Source organism: Ranitomeya variabilis, chromosome 1 (genome assembly GCF_051348905.1).
Source record: "Ranitomeya variabilis isolate aRanVar5 chromosome 1, aRanVar5.hap1, whole genome shotgun sequence".
NCBI lineage: Eukaryota > Metazoa > Chordata > Amphibia > Anura > Dendrobatidae > Ranitomeya > Ranitomeya variabilis.
In genome coordinates this window covers 19350944-19370301 of record NC_135232.1, presented here as the reverse complement: position 1 = coordinate 19370301, position 19358 = coordinate 19350944, and positions in this window count along the sequence as shown.

Genomic DNA, 19358 nt, shown 5'->3' with positions numbered 1-19358 from the left:
ACTGGGGGTCAGGCAGGAAGTTAGAGGAGAAAGCTGACTGGATTGAACGAAGCAACACCTTGTGGCAGAGGGTGTTGTGGAGGAAGAGACAGTAGGGCCTCTGTCAGGGGTGGGATCCTGACAGAGGCTTGGCATTGGAAAGAACGTAACGGGACCGTGCCTGCTCAGCATAGCGGCGGTGCCCTAAGAAAGGACTAGAAGCGAGATAGATTGTGCTGAGTGAGAAACGAGATCAAGCGAAAGGAGAATACCAGTAGGGGTCATGCTGTAAGACCGGAGCAACATCCTACTGAGGCGCACTACCGGTGGCCGGAACGCCGAGGGAGTGGAATAGCATACAGCTTCAAGCCATACTCCAAACAGCGGCAGGGCAGTCAGTTTAAGGCGGGCTGTCTAACACATATCACCTATGAAGTCTTGGGGGGCAATTGCGGGAGAGGGGCATCTCTAGGGTCCCGGAAGAACTCCAGGCCTACCTGACAAACGGGTGCCGTTCCAACCTGAATAACAGGGCGGGATGGAATACGAGAAGAACATCAAGTAATCGAGTTGTGAGGGAACTTAAGAAACAGACACAACCGTTGTGGGGTACTTTCCGTGAGCACAGCAGGGAAGGACTACAACACACAGCGCTAGAAGGAGGGCACTGATTTCCACCTGTGAGGAGAACTCTGGAGGTGCCATTGGACCGGTCGGACTTGCGCAGCCTGGTGAACCGTATTCTGGACTGAGGACTCAGAGATCTCCAGTAAAGAGGTAAAGAGACTGCAACCTGGTGTCCTCGTTATTCGCCGCGACCTGCACCGCTACACCACCATTAACCCCACCTATTGCATCGGACGTCCCCCACTGACAGACAGGGCCACGGACCGGGCCTAGCCACCGTGACAACCCCAGGACTGAGACTCAGAGGCCCGGCTCCGGGTATCCCTCGGCCCTGCGTCGGTGTGGGGGCGTTCCACAACTTGGCGTCACGAACAGGATCTACTTAAGCCTGAAGAATCAGGTCATGTGTGCCTTGGAACTGTGATTTCTTGTGCTTGAACTGTACTTTATTGCAAAGACTGTGTGCTGCGCCAGTTGCCGCCAAAATCCGCCGCCATTGCAGCGCTGAGGAGAGCGCAGGAGAAGAAGAAGGGCGTGAGGTGGGCGTAGACAAGCTGGAGAGCGCGAACCACAATGGCCGCCCAGTCTAAGTATTTCTGTGTCCTGAGGACGTGCCCGTCAACAGCCGAGGTCCGCCTCCTGATCCTGGTCGGAGGGTGGAGACCATGGGGACAGGACCGCCCACGGAAGAGACCGCGGGAAAAAGACGAGGGAGAAGCGATAAAGATGGCCGCACGAGAAGACCCGTATGAGAAGGATCGGGCGCGGAGAAAGGTTGGACAGCCCAATGTAGCCCAGGATACGCCGTCGCTGCGGGGACTGACCCTAGCCGGATCAACGATGGGCCGACCTCCCCGGCCGCCGTCGGAAGAGAGCATAGCCGCGGCAGAGGCCCGGCAAGACGTCGCCCGCCTGGAGGCCGATGCCCGCGTGGTTGCTAGGCTGGGCCGGCCCACGGAGATCTGCTTGGCTTCAATGTCCTCTGCTTCTCCTAACTCGGCCGCGGCTGGAAATGCGCTGCAGACAACAGGCCTGAAGATAATGCCCGAGGTCGAACACCCGCGGCGCTTGATGGCTGCGTGGCGGAGCCGGCCCCAGCCTGCGGAGCCGGTCGATCTGCAGAGCACTCCGGAGATCCCGACATCACATTGGGGCGTAGTGGTGGCCTTTAACCCTCAGTGTGGAAGAGGAGTGATCCAAGAGATCGGGGAACCGGTGCAAGTCCGTGTAGACCGGGAGGAGGTGGAACCTTGCTGCGGGAGGTTCGATCGCGACCTGGAACCAGGCGATGCGGTGACTTATACCCGATGGAGGAGGGCTACGGGGGAAGCTGGCTGGATGGCACGAGGCGTGCAGCGGTGCACTGCCTTCCAGGCTGCTGCTGAAGCACCGGAAAAAGGTGACCCCAAAGGGAAGACAGCGGAGCCCGGCCCTGCGGAACCGCAAGAAGCCCAATCTCGCCGTGCCCCGGAGGGACGTATACGCCTGTCGACAAGGAGGACCTCCCGGCGAGGGATTTTATCATTGCTGGGACCAGAACCACGTCCTGGCTCACCAGTGCGATCCGTTGGCCTGGTGAGACCGGACAGGAGACCACCTCCCGCTTCACAACAGTAAAGTATTACTGCTCTTTTATGAAAATGTAAATAGTTTTGTCCGTTAACTGTTTGTATACTGTTTGCTGCTAAACCCGTTCAGGGTTAACTCTTTATGGATCCCTTAGTTGACCCGGGATCCCTATTGTTTGTTTTTCCTACCAGTTTTTGCATAAGTTTTACAAACTGAGAAATCATGAACAGTGCATGATCCAAACTTTCGTGTAAATAGTTTGCACCTTCTTAAAGGCGCTTTCTACTGGTTTTACTTAAAGACTCTTTGCGAAGATACCGTTCTGGAACCTTTGCTGAGCAAAGACTGGTAGGCTGAGAAGACGAGCTACCTCAGAAAGACTTGATCCCCTCTTAAGGGGGATGTGTGACCTAAACTTGAAAGTGATACTGTTTTAGAACCATAATATGATGATGCTCTGGAAGAAATGTAACTGTTATGCATAAAGAAAAGTTATGTGTGTTTAATCTGTTTGAAATGTGAAACCTAGATAATGTTCTTTAAAAGGAAAGATGCAGAGAGCCCGTAGGGGAAGAATTAGACTGCAACCTGGTGTCCTCGTTATTCGCCACGACCTGCACCGCTACACCACCATTAACCCCACCTATTGCATCGGACGTCCCCCACTGACAGACAGGGCCACGGACCGGGCCTAGCCACCGTGACAACCCCAGGACTGAGATTCAGAGGCCCGGCTCCGGGTATCCCTCGGCCCTGCGTCGGTGTGGGGGCGCTCCACACTTCCCTTTATGGGAGGTGAGGACACTTGAACGTTGCAAACAGAAACATATTTACATTATGCCTAAAATTTTAAATAACTTATAATTAACTAACTATAAATAACTATCATTACCCAGCCGGGCATACTATCTACTTTCTACTAAGTGCAAACTTTTCTTGAACAATAATTTAACTTTTCCTTTAAGGGCGTAAGGGCAAGTACCCACTAAAGGTATATTATCTAACGCTACAGTACAAATTAACTCAACCATCTATCTATGGCTCTCTAGAGGACTCACTAACACCGACGGGTTCACTTTCATTGAAATTCGGCTTTCAACTTTTCTTCTGTCCTCAGTTTCTATTTCTCAACATCATCAAACATTTCCTATTATTAGCTTACCAACTACATACTACTACTATGTATCAACATTATTACTATCTAACTTCTTTAAGGCACATTATGGTTTAGGCTAAGTGCAACAATTAGACATTCCCTTTAAGAGGAAACCAAGTCTCTTCTGAGGTAGTGCAAATTATTTGCAAGTCAGTTTAAAGCAAGAACTTCTGTGCTGTAATCAGGAACAGTCTCTTCAAGAAGCTCTTCTTTCTGTAAAACCAGTAGGGGGCACCTTTAAGAAGGTGCAAACTATTTACAAGCAGTTTGTAATCATGCACAGTTCATGATTCCAGTGTTCTTTGATGCAAAAATAGAAAAACTTGTGCAAACTCAAAAACAATAAGGATCCCGGGTCAACAAAGGGATCCCTTTAAGAATAACCCCAAACGGGTTTTAGCAGCAAAACAGACAAACAGTTTTAAAGAACTATGTACATACTCGTGGTTCCAAGGTTTGTTCTCATAGTAGGTTGCAAGGCATCAGTTGGTAACGGACGCTTCCTGACCGGGAAAGCTTTGATTCCGTGTCCTCTTCTGATGCGGTGTCAGTATCAGTGGTTCGTCTGTCAGGTGCGGCCAGGTCACCAGGGGTCTGAATTTGAATGTCAGTTTTGGTAGCAAGTTCAGTAGCGGCAATAATGCACACAGTGGTGGTAGTAGTAGAATTTGTCAGGTCAGAGTTAGTCGTAGTCAGGACAGCAGGTGGTGCCACTGCAGGCTCGCATCGTTGAACGTTCCGAGCGCACCACCCTTGCGCACTCCGATGGCGAGTGTAGGTCACCTGGTCCCCTCTACGTAGAAGTTGGTTGTCATACCCGTTGCGGAACGGGGTCTTCACGTTGTAACTGGTAAAGAAGACTTCAGTCGGCAGTCCCGGCTCCTGTATAAAGCCCCAACTCCGTTTTGGGTGAAAGGCTAGTACAGTCCCCTGTTTTACCAAGTTTTTCTTACTGCGTTCAGTCTTTGGTTCTTGTACTTTCGGTGGGTCTCTTTGTTCTGTCTCTTTTCGGTTTTTCCAGTGTAGAATTAAGCATTGTTTATATTGTTCCCAGGTGAGCACAGCAATGCTGAGGCCCTCCTGCCTGGCCCCGTCTGTTCCAATCCTTGGGGTATCCCATTGGAAGATCACCCCCTCTGAGCTCACATCTAGTGGTTCCCCCATAGTTGTCGGTAACGGAGGCACCAGCTTCTCCATAGTGTCGGGGGTTATCACTACCAGCTCAGTGGCGAGGAATCGGTCATTGTCGGGACGGGGAGCGGTCACGGGAGCAGGATCGGTCGGTAGAGCATTGGCGCTTTCCATACCTGCGTCTGATGTGGTTCCACCGATGCTGGTCCGTTCCATTGACGAGGACACTGGGGTCAGCAGCGGCTCGGACCGCGGTTCTTCCAATGCGACCCTCTGGGACAGCTCCGACTTCCATTGCTTGACATCTGCTGGCTTCGTGTTCGGGATAGGTTGACTCAGCTCCTCCGCCCGTGGCTCCAAGAGGTGCGGATCCTTCAGCGGCAGCGGGTTCGGGTCCGCCTCTGGTTGGCGGGGTCATTCCAGGATCACTTCGTCGTCATTCAGGTACTCGCTGGTCACCCTCGCTGTTTCGCGGTCGGCAGCTGCACGCACACATGGTTCCGCCATTTTCTGAGGGTGGAGCTCTGTTATGACCCCAATGGCGAGGGTCTCAGAGATATCAGCAAGTCTGCGAAGTACAAAAATCCAGCTCATAGGGCAGTGGTAACTGGGTTGACCATATATCTACTCCTAACGCCAACACTAGAAGTAGCCGGGGAACATGCCTACGTTGGTCGCTAGATGTCTCGCGCCAGCCGGAGGACTAACTACCCCTAGAAGAGGAAAACAAAGACCTCTCTTGCCTCCAGAGAATAGACCCCAAAAGTTGGATACAAGCCCCCCACAAATAATAACGGTGAGGTAAGAGGAAATGACAAACACAGAGATGAACTAGGTTTAGCAAAGAGAGGCCCACTCACTAATAGCAGAATGTAGTAAGATAACTTATATGGTCAACAAAAACCCTAACAAAAATCCACACTGGAGATTCAAGAACCCCCGAACCGTCTAACGGCCCGGGGGGAGAACTCCAGCCTCCCTAGAGCTTCCAGCAAGGATAGGATACAGATTATGTACAAGCTGGACAAAAATGCAAAACAAAAACAATAGCAAAAAGCAAGAAAGCAGACTTAGCTTAATCAAGCAGGAACCAGGATCAGTAGACAAGAGCACTACAGATTAGCTCTGATATCAACGTTGCCAGGCATTGAACTGAAGGTCCAGGGAGCTAATATAGCAACACCCCTGACCTAACGACCCAGGTGAGCATACAAGGGATGATAGACATACCCAGAGTAAAAACACTAGTAGCCACTAGAGGGAGCCAAAAGGTAAATTCACAACAGTACCCCCCCCTTAGTGAGGGGTCACCGAACCCTCACCAAGACCACCAGGGCGATCAGGATGAGCGGCGTGAAAGGCGCGAACTAAATCGGCCGCATGCACATCAGAGGCGACCACCCAGGAATTATCCTCCTGACCATAGCCCTTCCACTTGACCAGGTACTGAAGCCTCCGCCTGGAGAGATGAGAATCTAAGATCTTCTCCACCACGTACTCCAACTCGCCCTCAACCAACACCGGAGCAGGAGGCTCAGCAGAAGGAACCACAGGCACAACGTACCGCCGCAACAAGGACCTATGAAATACGTTGTGAATGGCAAAAGACACCGGAAGATCCAGGCGAAAGGATACAGGATTAAGGATCTCCAATATCTTGTAAGGACCAATGAATCGAGGCTTAAATTTGGGAGAGGAGACCTTCATAGGAACAAATCGAGAAGACAGCCATACCAAATCCCCAACACGAAGTCGGGGACCCACACCGCGGCGGCGATTGGCAAAACGCTGAGCCTTCTCCTGTGACAACTTCAAGTTGTCCACCACATGATTCCAGATCCGCTGCAACCTATCCACCACAGAATCCACTCCAGGACAGTCAGAAGGCTCCACATGTCCCGAGGAAAAACGAGGATGGAAACCGGAGTTGCAGAAAAATGGCGAAACCAAGGTGGCAGAACTAGCCCGATTATTAAGGGCAAATTCAGCCAACGGCAAGAAGGTCACCCAATCATCCTGATCAGAAGAGACAAAACACCTCAAATACGCCTCCAGAGTCTGATTAGTTCGTTCCGTTTGTCCGTTAGTCTGTGGATGAAAAGCGGACGAAAACGACAAATCAATGCCCATCCTACCACAAAAGGATCGCCAGAACCTGGAAACAAACTGGGATCCTCTGTCCGACACAATATTCTCAGGAATGCTGTGCAAACGAACCACGTTCTGGAAGAACACAGGAACCAGATCAGCAGAGGAAGGCAGCTTAGGCAAAGGAACCAGATGGACCATCTTGGAGAAACGATCACATATCACCCAGATGACAGACATGCCTTTAGACACCGGGAGATCCGAAATGAAATCCATAGAGATGTGTGTCCAAGGTCTCTTCGGGACAGGCAAGGGCAAGAGCAACCCGCTGGCACGAGAACAGCAAGGCTTAGCTCGAGCACAAGTACCGCAGGACTGCACAAATGACCGCACATCCCTTGACAAGGAAGGCCACCAAAAGGACCTGGCCACCAGATCTCTGGTGCCAAAAATTCCCGGGTGCCCTGCCAACACTGAGGAATGAACCTCGGAAATGACTCTGCTGGTCCATTTAGCAGGCACAAACAATCTGTCAGGTGGACAAGAGTCAGGCCTACCAGCCTGAAATCTCTGCAACACACGTCGCAGATCTGGAGAAATCGCTGACAAGATAACTCCTTCCTTAAGAATACCCTCAGGTTCAGCGACTCCAGGAGCATCAGGCACAAAGCTCCTAGACAGAGCATCGGCCTTCACATTCTTAGAACCTGGTAAATACGAGACCACAAAGTCAAAACGGGAGAAAAACAATGACCAGCGGGCCTGTCTAGGATTCAGGCGTTTAGCAGACTCGAGATACATCAAATTTTTGTGATCAGTCAAGACCACCACCCGATGCTTAGCACCCTCGAGCCAATGACGCCACTCCTCAAATGCCCACTTCATGGCCAATAACTCCCAATTGCCCACATCATAATTTCGCTCTGCCGGCGAAAACTTCCTAGAGAAAAAGGCACAAGGTCTCATAGTAGAGCAACCAGGGCCTCTCTGCGACAATACGGCCCCTGCCCCAATCTCCGAAGCATCCACCTCAACCTGAAAGGGAAGTGAGACGTCAGGCTGGCACAAAACAGGCGCCGAAGTAAACCGGCGTTTCCACTCCTGGAAAGCCTCCACGGCAGCAGGAGCCCAGTTAGCTACATCAGAGCCTTTCTTGGTCATATCCGTCAGCGGTTTAACAACGCTAGAGAAATTTGCGATAAAACGACGGTAGAAGTTAGCAAAACCCAAGAACTTCTGAAGACTCTTAACTGACGAGGGTTGAGTCCAATCATGAATAGCTCGGACCTTGACTGGATCCATCTCCACAGCAGAAGGGGAAAAAATGAACCCCAAAAAGGGAACCTTCTGTACACCAAAGAGACACTTTGAGCCTTTTACAAACAAAGAATTTTCACGCAAAATCTCAAAAACCATCCTGACCTGCTCCACATGCGAGTCCCAATCATCAGAAAAAACCAGAATATCATCCAGATAAACAATCAAAAATTTATCCAGATACTTCCGGAAAATGTCATGCATGAAGGACTGAAAAACTGAAGGTGCATTAGAGAGCCCAAATGGCATCATCAAGTACTCAAAATGACCTTCGGGCGTATTGAATGCGGTTTTCCATTCATCGCCCTGCCTAATGCGCACAAGGTTGTACGCACCACGAAGGTCTATCTTGGTGAACCACTTGGCACCTTTAATCCGGGCAAACAAATCTGACAACAACGGCAAAGGATACTGAAATTTGACAGTGATCTTATTTAAAAGCCGATAGTCAATACAAGGCCTCAAAGATCCGTCCTTTTTGGCCACAAAAAAGAATCCCGCACCAAGAGGGGAAGAAGAAGGACGGATATGCCCCTTCTCAAGAGACTCCTTGATATATGAACGCATCGCGGTATGTTCAGGTACCGACAGATTAAACAGTCTCCCCTTAGGAAACTTACTGCCAGGGATCAAATCTATTGCACAGTCACATTCCCTATGAGGAGGCAGTGCACTGGACTTAGACTCGCTGAAGACATCCTGATAATCAGACAAATACGCCGGAACTTCCGAAGGCGTAGAAGAAGCAATAGACAAGGGCAGGGAATCTCCATGAATTCCATGGCAGCCCCAACTTGACACTGACATAGCCTTCCAGTCCAAGACTGGATTATGGATCTGTAACCATGGCAAACCCAAAACAACCAAATCATGCATTTTATGCAGAACAAGAAAACGTATTACCTCCCGATGTTCGGGAGTCATGCACATGGTAACCTGTGTCCAAAACTGCGGTTTATTTTTTGCCAATGGCGTAGAATCAATACCCCTAAGAGGGATAGGATTTTCCAATGGCTCAAGAACAAATCCGCAGCGCTTGGCAAATGACAGATCCATAAGGCTCAGGGCCGCACCTGAGTCCACAAACGCCATGACAGGATACGATGACAGTGAGCAAATCAAAGTTACAGATAGAATAAATTTAGGTTGCAAATTACCAATGACGACCGGACTAACAACCTTAGTAAGACGTTTAGAGCATGCTGAGATAACATGTGTAGAATCACCACAGTAGTAACACAAGCCATTCTGGCGTCTATGAATTTTCCGCTCATTTCTAGTCAGGATTCTATCACATTGCATTAATTCAGGTGCCTGTTCAGACAACACCATGAGGGAATTTGCGGTTTTGCGCTCCCGCAACCGCCGGTCGATTTGAATAGCCAGGGCCATAGAATCATTCAGACCTGTGGGAATGGGAAAGCCCACCATCACATTCTTAATGGCTTCAGAAAGACCATTTCTAAAATTTGCAGCCAATGCACACTCGTTCCACTGGGTCAGCACGGACCATTTCCGAAATTTTTGGCAATACACTTCAGCCTCGTCCTGGCCCTGAGACATAGCCAGCAAGGCTTTTTCTGCCTGAATCTCAAGATTGGGTTCCTCATAAAGCAAACCGAGCGCCAGAAAAAACGCATCAATATCAGCCAATGCCGGATCTCCTGGCGCCAGCGAGAAAGCCCAATCCTGAGGGTCGCCCCGTAAAAAAGAAATAACAATTTTCACTTGCTGAGCGGAGTCTCCAGAGGAACAGGGTCTCAGGGACAAAAACAATTTACAATTATTCCTGAAATTTCTAAACTTAAATCGGTCTCCGGAAAACAGTTCAGGAATCGGTATCTTAGGTTCTGACATAGGATTTCTGGTAACATAATCTTGTATGCCCTGCACACGAGCAGCAAGCTGGTCCACACTTGTAATCAAGGTCTGGACATTCATGTCTGCAGCAATCACAAACCACTCAGAGGTAAAGGGGAAAAGAAAAAAAAAAATGAGAGAGAGAAAAAAAAACTCAGAACTTTCTTTCTTATAATCCCGCTTCTGCAATGCATTTAACATTTAATACTGGCCTGGCAAACTGTTATGACCCCAATGGCGAGGGTCTCAGAGATATCAGCAAGTCTGCGAAGTACAAAAATCCAGCTCATAGGGCAGTGGTAACTGGGTTGACCATATATCTACTCCTAACGCCAACACTAGAAGTAGCCGGGGAACATGCCTACGTTGGTCGCTAGATGTCTCGCGCCAGCCGGAGGACTAACTACCCCTAGAAGAGGAAAACAAAGACCTCTCTTGCCTCCAGAGAATAGACCCCAAAAGTTGGATACAAGCCCCCCACAAATAATAACGGTGAGGTAAGAGGAAATGACAAACACAGAGATGAACTAGGTTTAGCAAAGAGAGGCCCACTCACTAATAGCAGAATGTAGTAAGATAACTTATATGGTCAACAAAAACCCTAACAAAAATCCACACTGGAGATTCAAGAACCCCCGAACCGTCTAACGGCCCGGGGGGAGAACTCCAGCCTCCCTAGAGCTTCCAGCAAGGATAGGATACAGATTATGTACAAGCTGGACAAAAATGCAAAACAAAAACAATAGCAAAAAGCAAGAAAGCAGACTTAGCTTAACCCCTTCACCCCAAAGCCTGTTTTCACCTAAGTGACACGGCCAATTTTTACAATTCTGACCACTGTCACTTTATGAGGTCATAACTCTGAAACGCTTCAACGGATCCTGGTGATTCTGAGATTGTTTTCTCGTGACATATTGTACTTTATGATAGTGGTAAAACTTCTTCGATATGACTTGCATTTATTTGTGAAAAAAACAGAAATTTGTCGAAAATTATGAAAATTTAGCAATTTTCAAATTTTTCGTTTTTATGCCCTTAAATTAGAGAGTTATATCACATAATATAGTTAATAAACAACATTTCCCACATGTCTGCTTTACATCAGCACAATTTTGGAAACATAATTTTTTTTTGTTAGGGAGTTATAAGGGTTAAAATTTGACCAGCGATTTCTCATTTTTGCAACAAAATTTGCAAAACCATTTTTTTTACGGACCACCTCACACTTGAAGTGACTTTGAGGGGTCTATATGACAGAAAATGTCCAAAAGTGACACCATTCTAAAAACTGCACCCCTCAAGGTACTCTAAACCACATTCAAAAAGTTTATTAACCCTTCAGGTGCTTCACAGGAATTTTTGGAATGTTTAAAAAAAATTGAACATTTAACTTTTTTTTCACAAAATTTTTACTTCAGATCCAATTTGTTTTATTTTACCAAGGGTAACAGGAGAAATTGGACCAAAAAAGTTGTTGTACAATTTGTCCTGAGTACGCCGATACCCCACATGTTGGGGTAAACCATTGATTGGGCACATGGCAGAGCTCGGAAGGGAAGGAGCGCCATTTGACTTTTCAATGCAAAATTGGCTGGAATTGAGATCGGAACCCATGTCGTGTTTGGAGAGCCCCTGACGTGCCTAAACAGTGGAAACCCCCAGAAGTGACACCATTTTGGAAAGTAGACCCTCTAAGGAACTAATCTAGATGTGTGGTGAGCACTTTGAACCTCCAAGTGCTTCACAGAAGTTTATAATGTGGAGCCGTAAAAAAAATTAATATTAATTTTCACAAAAAATGATATTTTTGCCCCAAATTTTTTATTTTCCCAAGGGTAGCAGGATAAATTGGACCCCAAAAGTTGTTGTGCAATTTGTCCTGAGTATGCTGATACTTCATATATGGGGATAAACCACTGTTTGGGCGCATGGCAGAGCTCGGAAGGGAAGGAGCGCCATTTGACTTTTCAATGCAAAATTGGCTGGAATTGAGATCGGAACCCATGTCGTGTTTGGAGAGCCCCTGACGTGCCTAAACAGTGGAAACCCCCAGAAGTGACACCATTTTGGAAAGTAGACCCTCTAAGGAACTAATCTAGATGTGTGGTGAGCACTTTGAACCTCCAAGTGCTTCACAGAAGTTTATAATGTGGAGCCGTAAAAAAAATTAATATTAATTTTCACAAAAAATGATATTTTTGCCCCAAATTTTTTATTTTCCCAAGGGTAGCAGGATAAATTGGACCCCAAAAGTTGTTGTGCAATTTGTCCTGAGTACGCTGATACTTCATATATGGGGATAAACCACTGTTTGGGCGCATGGCAGAGCTCGGAAGGGAAGGAGCGCCATTTGACTTTTCAATGCAAAATTGGCTGGAATTGAGATCGGAACCCATGTCGTGTTTGGAGAGCCCCTGACGTGCCTAAACAGTGGAAACCCCCAGAAGTGACACCATTTTGGAAAGTAGACCCTCTAAGGAACTAATCTAGATGTGTGGTGAGCACTTTGAACCTCCAAGTGCTTCACAGAAGTTTATAATGTAGAGCCGTAAAAAAAAATTAATATTAATTTTCACAAAAAATGATCTTTTTGCCCCCAATTTTTTATTTTCCCAAGGGTAGCAGGATAAATTGGACCCCAAAAGTTGTTGTGCAATTTGTCCTGAGTACGCTGATACTTCATATATGGGGATAAACCACTGTTTGGGCGCATGGCAGAGCTCGGAAGGGAAGGAGCGCCATTTGACTTTTCAATGCAAAATTGGCTGGAATTGAGATCGGAACCCATGTCGTGTTTGGAGAGCCCCTGACGTGCCTAAACAGTGGAAACCCCCACAAGTGACACCATTTTGGAAAGAAGACCCCCTAAGGAACTTATTTAGATGTGTGGTGAGCACTTTTAACCCCCAGTTGTTTCACTAAAGTTTAGAATGTAGCGCTGTGAAAATCAAAAAATCATTTTTTCTTTCCACAAAATGATGTTTTAGCCCGCAATTTTTTTTCCCCCAAGGGTAACAGGAGAAATTGGACCACAAAAGTTATTGTCCAATTTGTCCTGAGTACGCTGATACCCCATACATTGGGGGGAACCACTGTTTGGGCGCACGGCAGAGCTCGGAAGGGAAGGAGCGCCGTTTGAAATGCAGACTTAGATGGATTGGTCTGCAGGTGTCATGTTGCATTTGCAGAGCCCCTGATGTACCTAAACAGTAGAAACCCCCCACAAGTGACCCCATATTGGAAACTAGACCCCCCACGGAACTTATCTAGATGTGTTGTGAGAACTTTGAACCCCCAAGTGCTTCACTACAGTTTATAACGCAGAGCCGCGAAAATAAAAAATATATTTTTTTCCACGAAAATTATATTTTAGCCCCCATGTTTTTATTTTCCCAAGGGTAAGGCTGGTTTCACACTTGCGTTTTTTAAAAAAACGCATGTGTGAAAAAACGCATGTAATCGCGGTAAAACGCATGCGTTTTTTAGACGCATGCGTTTTTATAGAAAAACACAAGAAAACAAGAAAAAACCAAAAAACCCTAACCCTAACCCTACCCCTACCCCTAACCTGAAATACGTGGCACTGAAATACGTGGCACTGAAATACGTGTATATACGTATATAAGTGCCACGATATTTCAGTGGCCACGTATATAAGTGCCACGTATATAAGTGCCACGTATATAAGTGCCACGTATATAAGTGCCACGTATATAAGTGCCACGCATATAAGTGCCACGCATATAAGTGCCACGCATATAAGTGCCACGTATATAAGTGCCACGTATATAAGTGCCACGTATTTCACGTAAATGCCATGATATTTCACTGAAATACCGTGGCACTGAAATACGTGGCACTGAAATACGTGGCACTGAAATATCGTGGCACTGAAATATCGTGGCACTGAAATATCGTGGCACTGAAATACGTGGCACTGAAATACGTGGCACTGAAATACGTGGCACTATGACTGTCAGAAAATGTTCATTAAACGGTTAGGGATGAGTTTAGGGTTAGGGTTTGGATCCCTTTATCACCTTGATGGTGGTGGGTGACTTTTCAGTGTGTGTTCTGTTTTTTTTCTATAAAAACGCATGCGTTTTTAACGCAAACAAACGCGTTGAGATCGGACGCCATGTCGTGTTTGGAGAGCCCCTGATGTGCCTAAACAGTGAAAACTCCCCAATTCTAACTGAAACCCTAACCCCAACCCTAACCCTAGTCCTAACCCTAGCGCTACTTTCACACTAGCGTTTTTTTGCATACGTCGCAATGCGTCGTTTTGGCGAAAAAACGCATCCTGCAAAGTCATCTGCAGGATGCGTTTTTTCCCCATAGACTAACATTAGCGACGTATTGACACACGTCGCAAGCGTCGTGCGACGGTTGCGTCGTGTTGTGGCGGACCGCCGGCAGCAAAAAACGTTACATGTAACTTTTTTTGTGCTGACGGTCCACCATTTCCGACCGCGCATGCGCGGCTGGAACTCCGCCCCCACCTCCCCGCACCTCACAATGGGGCAGCGGATGCGTGGAAAAACAGCATCCGCTGCCCCCGTTGTGCGGCGCTTGCACAGTATGCGTCGGTATGTCGGGCCGACGCAGCGCGACGGCCCCGTACCGACGCTAGTGTGAAAGTAGCCTAACGGGAAAATGGAAATAAATATATTTTTTAAAATTTTATTATTTTTCCTAACTAAGGGGGTGATGAAGGTTGATTTGATATACTCTTATAGCGTTTTTTGGGCGGATTTTTATGGTTGGCAGCCGTCACACACTAAAAGACGCTTTTTATTGCAAACAATAGTTTTTGCATCACCACATTTTGAGAGCTATAATTTTTCCATATTTTGGTCCACAGAGTCATGTGAGATCTTGTTTTTTGCGGGACGAGTTGACGTTTTTATTGGTACCATTTTCGGGTACATGACATTTTTTGATCGCTTTTTATTCCGATTTTTGGGAGGCGGAATGAACAAAAACCAGCAATTCCTGAAATTCTTTTAGGGGGTGCGTTTATACCGTTCCGCGTTTGGTAAAAAGGATAAAGCAGTTTTATTCTTCGGGTCAGTACGATTACAGCGATAACTCATTTATATAATTTTTTTATGTTTTGGCGCTTTTACACAATAAAAACTATTTTATATAAAAAATAATTGTTTTTGCATCGCTTTATTCTGAGAGCTATAACTTTTTTATTTTTCTGCTGATGATGCTGTATGGCGGCTTTTTTTTTGCGGGACAAGATGACGTTTTCAGCGGTACCATGGTTATTTATATCCGTCTTTTTGATCGCGTGTTATTCCACTTTTTGTTTGGCGGTATGAGAATAAAGCGTTGTTTTTTGCCTCGTTTTTTTTTTTTTTTTTTTACGGTGTTCACTGAAGGGGTTAACTAGTGATATAGTTTTATAGGTGGGGTTGTTACGGACGCGGCGATACTAAATATGTGTACTTTTATTGTGTGGTGTTTTTTTTATTTAGATAAAGAAATGTATTTATGGGAATATTTATTTTTTTTTTTTCTTTATTTAGGAATTTTTTTTTATTTTTTTTTTACACATGTGGAAAATTTTTTTTTTAACTTTTTTACTTTGTCCCAGGAGGGGACATCACAGATCGGTGATCAGACCGTGTGCATAGCACTCGGTCTGATCACCGATGTGACAGGCACGTTCCACAGGCTTGCCGGCGCCTGCTATGAGGATTCTCAGCAGACGCCGGCAAGCAGGGTCATCTTATGACCCGGAAGGAGTCCCGCGGCCATCTTGGATCCGGGGACTCTTTCCAGGTCACCGGAGCAGCGCGATCTCATCGCGCTGCTCCGGTGGGAGAGCGCAGGGAGCCCCCGTCCCTGCGCGATCCCCCTCTATGCCGCTGTCACTATTGACAGCGGCATCAGAGGGGTTAAATGCCCGCGATCGGCGACAGCGCCGATCGTGGGCGTTGCTGCGGGGTGTCAGCTGTCATATACAGCTGACACCCGCACCCGATCACCGCGGCGCTCAGCGCGAGACCGCGGTGATCGGGGCGCCGTACTAGTACTGCGGCTGGCACTAATGCAGTGCCGGCAGCGCCGTACTAGTACGGCGCATGTCACGAAGGGGTTAATCAAGCAGGAACCAGGATCAGTAGACAAGAGCACTACAGATTAGCTCTGATATCAACGTTGCCAGGCATTGAACTGAAGGTCCAGGGAGCTAATATAGCAACACCCCTGACCTAACGACCCAGGTGAGCATACAAGGGATGATAGACATACCCAGAGTAAAAACACTAGTAGTCACTAGAGGGAGCCAAAAGGTAAATTCACAACAGAGCTCCTTCTCGTCTTTGTTTCCGCCGTTGCAAATCAGGGGGCGGTTCTCCTGTACTTCGGGGCATGTCATCTTCTTGCAGCAGTAGTCGGAGGGGGCAGTCGTCACTTTCGGCGCCACTTTGGTAGTTCCCTCCCATGGCACGCCCTTCTTCTTTTCCTGCGCTCCTCGTTGCGCGGTAATGGCAGCGGTTTTGGCGGGAATTTTTGGCGGCAAATAGCAATACACAGTCTTTGCAATAAGTCACAGTTCAAGCACAATTCAAACAGTTCCAAGGCACACATGACCTGATCTTCAGGCTTAAGTAGATCCTGTTCGTGATGCCAAGTTTTGGAGCGGCCCCCAAACGCAGGGTACTCGGTACTAGGGGTGTCACGGTGGCCCGACCTGGTCCGTAGCCCTGCTAAGGGGTGCCCAAATAAAAATGTAGGTGAAAGTTTGTCAAGTGTTTGTGACGCCACCTGTGGTATTCGGTCAGGGTGACCGACGCTGCTGGGGGTCCGCTGGGGTGATGGAATGGCAGCTAGATGTTGTAACTTCCCACAGGTGAAGTATGTCCCCAGGGCTTCCCTTGATGAGTAGATGGTGATGGTGTAGGTCGCAGTAAATGACGAGGACACAGGGTTGCAGTCTCTTTACCTCTTTACTGAAGGCTTCGGCATCCACAATCCAGAGCACTGCTAACAGGGCTGGCTGAGACCGGCCGGTCCGAAGGCACATCCAGAGTTCCCTTTGCAGGTGGAAATCAGTGCCTACCTTCAAGCGCCTGTGTGTTGTAGTACCTCCCTGCTGAGCACCACGGGATAGTCCTCACAACTGTCGTGCTAGGCCACTGTCAGGATCCCACCCCTGACAGGTAAAGAAAAAACCTAGCACTCAACTGCGTATGTGAAATTTTATTGTAGTACCCAACAAACGTTTCGGTCCATCATACGGACCTTCATCAGTTACTACAGGTGAAAAAACAAATATCCAAAATAATATAACAAAATCAACAGAAGTATATACATAACTTGAAAATCAGGAAAAGTACAGCATCTATAGGATAACAGGTCCAATGGATGGGCGAAATACATGCTGAAGAGGACCATACGATATATAAAGGCATTATCTGTCCACTGGGTGAGGTATTAGGAGGTGGGAATGTGTGACACGTACCGTACTAAACTGAAGTTCGGGCATAGGAGACAGTAATGTCTCAGGGCACATATACCTGCAGCGTCTATAGGTCACAGGAGAGGTAAGTTAGGGGCGTGACACAAAGTGCTAAGGTAGGAGGGAGTGCTGGTGTAAGCGTATGCAGCGCCCCAGAGTTCTGGTCGTTGCAGTGCTGTGGCTTCGCCGCTAAGGGGAGCCATGGTACGTTCGATGGCACCGAAGGAGTTCCTCCAATCAGGTATCACAGACACCAATATGTTTCACAGCTGGGCCTCCGGGGGGAGCTAAGGGTGCTATTCATTAGGCCACTCCCCACCATAGTGGGTAAACTGGGGGTCAGGCAGGAAGTTAGAAGAGAACGCTGACGGGATTGAACGGAGCAACACCCTGTGGCAGGGGGTGTTGTGAAGGGAGAGACTGTAGGGTCTCTGCCAGGGGTGGGATCCTGGCAGAGGCTTGGCATTGAAAGAACGTAACGGGTCCGCGCAGGCTCCTGGAAGCGGCGGGACTCAAGAAAGGATTAGAAGCGAGATAGATTGTGCTGAGTGAGAAACGAGATCAAGCAGAAGGAGAATACCGGCAGGGGTTGTGCTGAAAGAGGCAGCACCCTGCTGAGGCGCAATACCGGTGGCCGGAACACCGAGGGAGTGGATTAGAATACAGCTTCAAGCCATACTCCAAACAGCGGCAGGACAGTCGGTCTCAGGCGGGCTGTCTACCACATATCACCTATGAAGTCTTGGGGGGCAATTGCGGGAGAGGGGCGACTCTAGGGTCCCGGAAGAACTCCAGGCCTACCTGACAAACGGGTGCCATTCCAACCTGAATACAGGGAAGGGGTGGATTACAGAGGAACATCAAATCGAGTTGTGAGGGAACTTAAGAAACAGACACAACCGTTGTGGGGTTACTTTCCGTGAGCACAGCAGGGAAGGACTACAACACATAGCGCTAGAAGGAAGGCACAGATTTCCACCTGAGAGGAGAACTCTGGAGGTGCCATTGGACCGGCCGGCCTTGCGTAGCCTGGTGAACCGTGTTCCGGACTGAGGACTCAGAGATCTCCAGTAAAGAGGTAAAGAGACTGCAGCCTGGTGTCCTCGTTATTTACCGCGACTTACACCCCACAACCGTACCGCTCCATCGCTACCATTACTACCACTTATTGCACCGGACGTCCCCCACTGACGGACAGGGCCACGGACCGGGTCTAGCCACCGTGACAACCCCAGGACTGAGACCTAGAGGCCCGGCTCCGGGTACCCCTCGGCCCTGCGGCGGTGTGGGGGCGCTCCAAACTTGGCGTCACGAACAGGATCTACTTAAGCCTGAAGAATCAGGTCATGTGTGCCTAGAGACTGTGATTTGTTGTGCTTGGACTGTACTTTATTACAAAGACTGTGCTGTGCCATTTGCCGCCAAAATCCGCCGCCATTGCAGCGCTGAGGAGAGCGCAGGAAGAGAAGAGGGGCGTGGAGTGGGCGTAGACGAGCTGGAGAGCGCGAACAGTAATGGCCGCCCAGTCTAAGTATTTCTGTGTCCTGAGGACGTGCCCGTCAACAGCTGAGGTACGCCTCCTGATCTTGGTCGGAGGGTGGAGACCATGGGGACGGGGCCGCCCACGGAAGAGACTGCGGGAAGGAGACGCGGGAAAAGAGCAAGAAATGGCGGCACCAGAAGCACCACGCGGAGCTGAGTCGGCTCAGTCTGAGGCCGCGGCGTCCGAGATAGGCTCCGAGGCACCGCTGCTGGGAGGTCTGACCCTTACCGAGTCCCTGATGGGCCGACCTCCGACGCCGTTATCGGAGGAACGTGTGGCTGCGGCCGAGGCCCGCCAGCTGACCCGCCGACTGAGGGCCGATGCCCGCGTGCTCACCCGGGTGGGCCAACCCACCGAGATTAAGCTGTCTCCCATTGCTCCTTACCCGGTCCCGGCTGAAAGCACCCTACCTGCACCGGGTCTGAAGATCATGCCGGATGCGGAGCACTTACGGCGCCTTATGGCAGAGTGGCGGAGCCGGCCCCAGCCTGCAGAACAAGTGGACTTGGTTAGTGTCCCCGAGATTCCGCCCTCACACTGGGGTGTTGTGGTGGCCTTCCATCCCCAGCAAGGGAGAGGGGTCATACAGGAGATCGGGGAGCCGATCCAGGTCC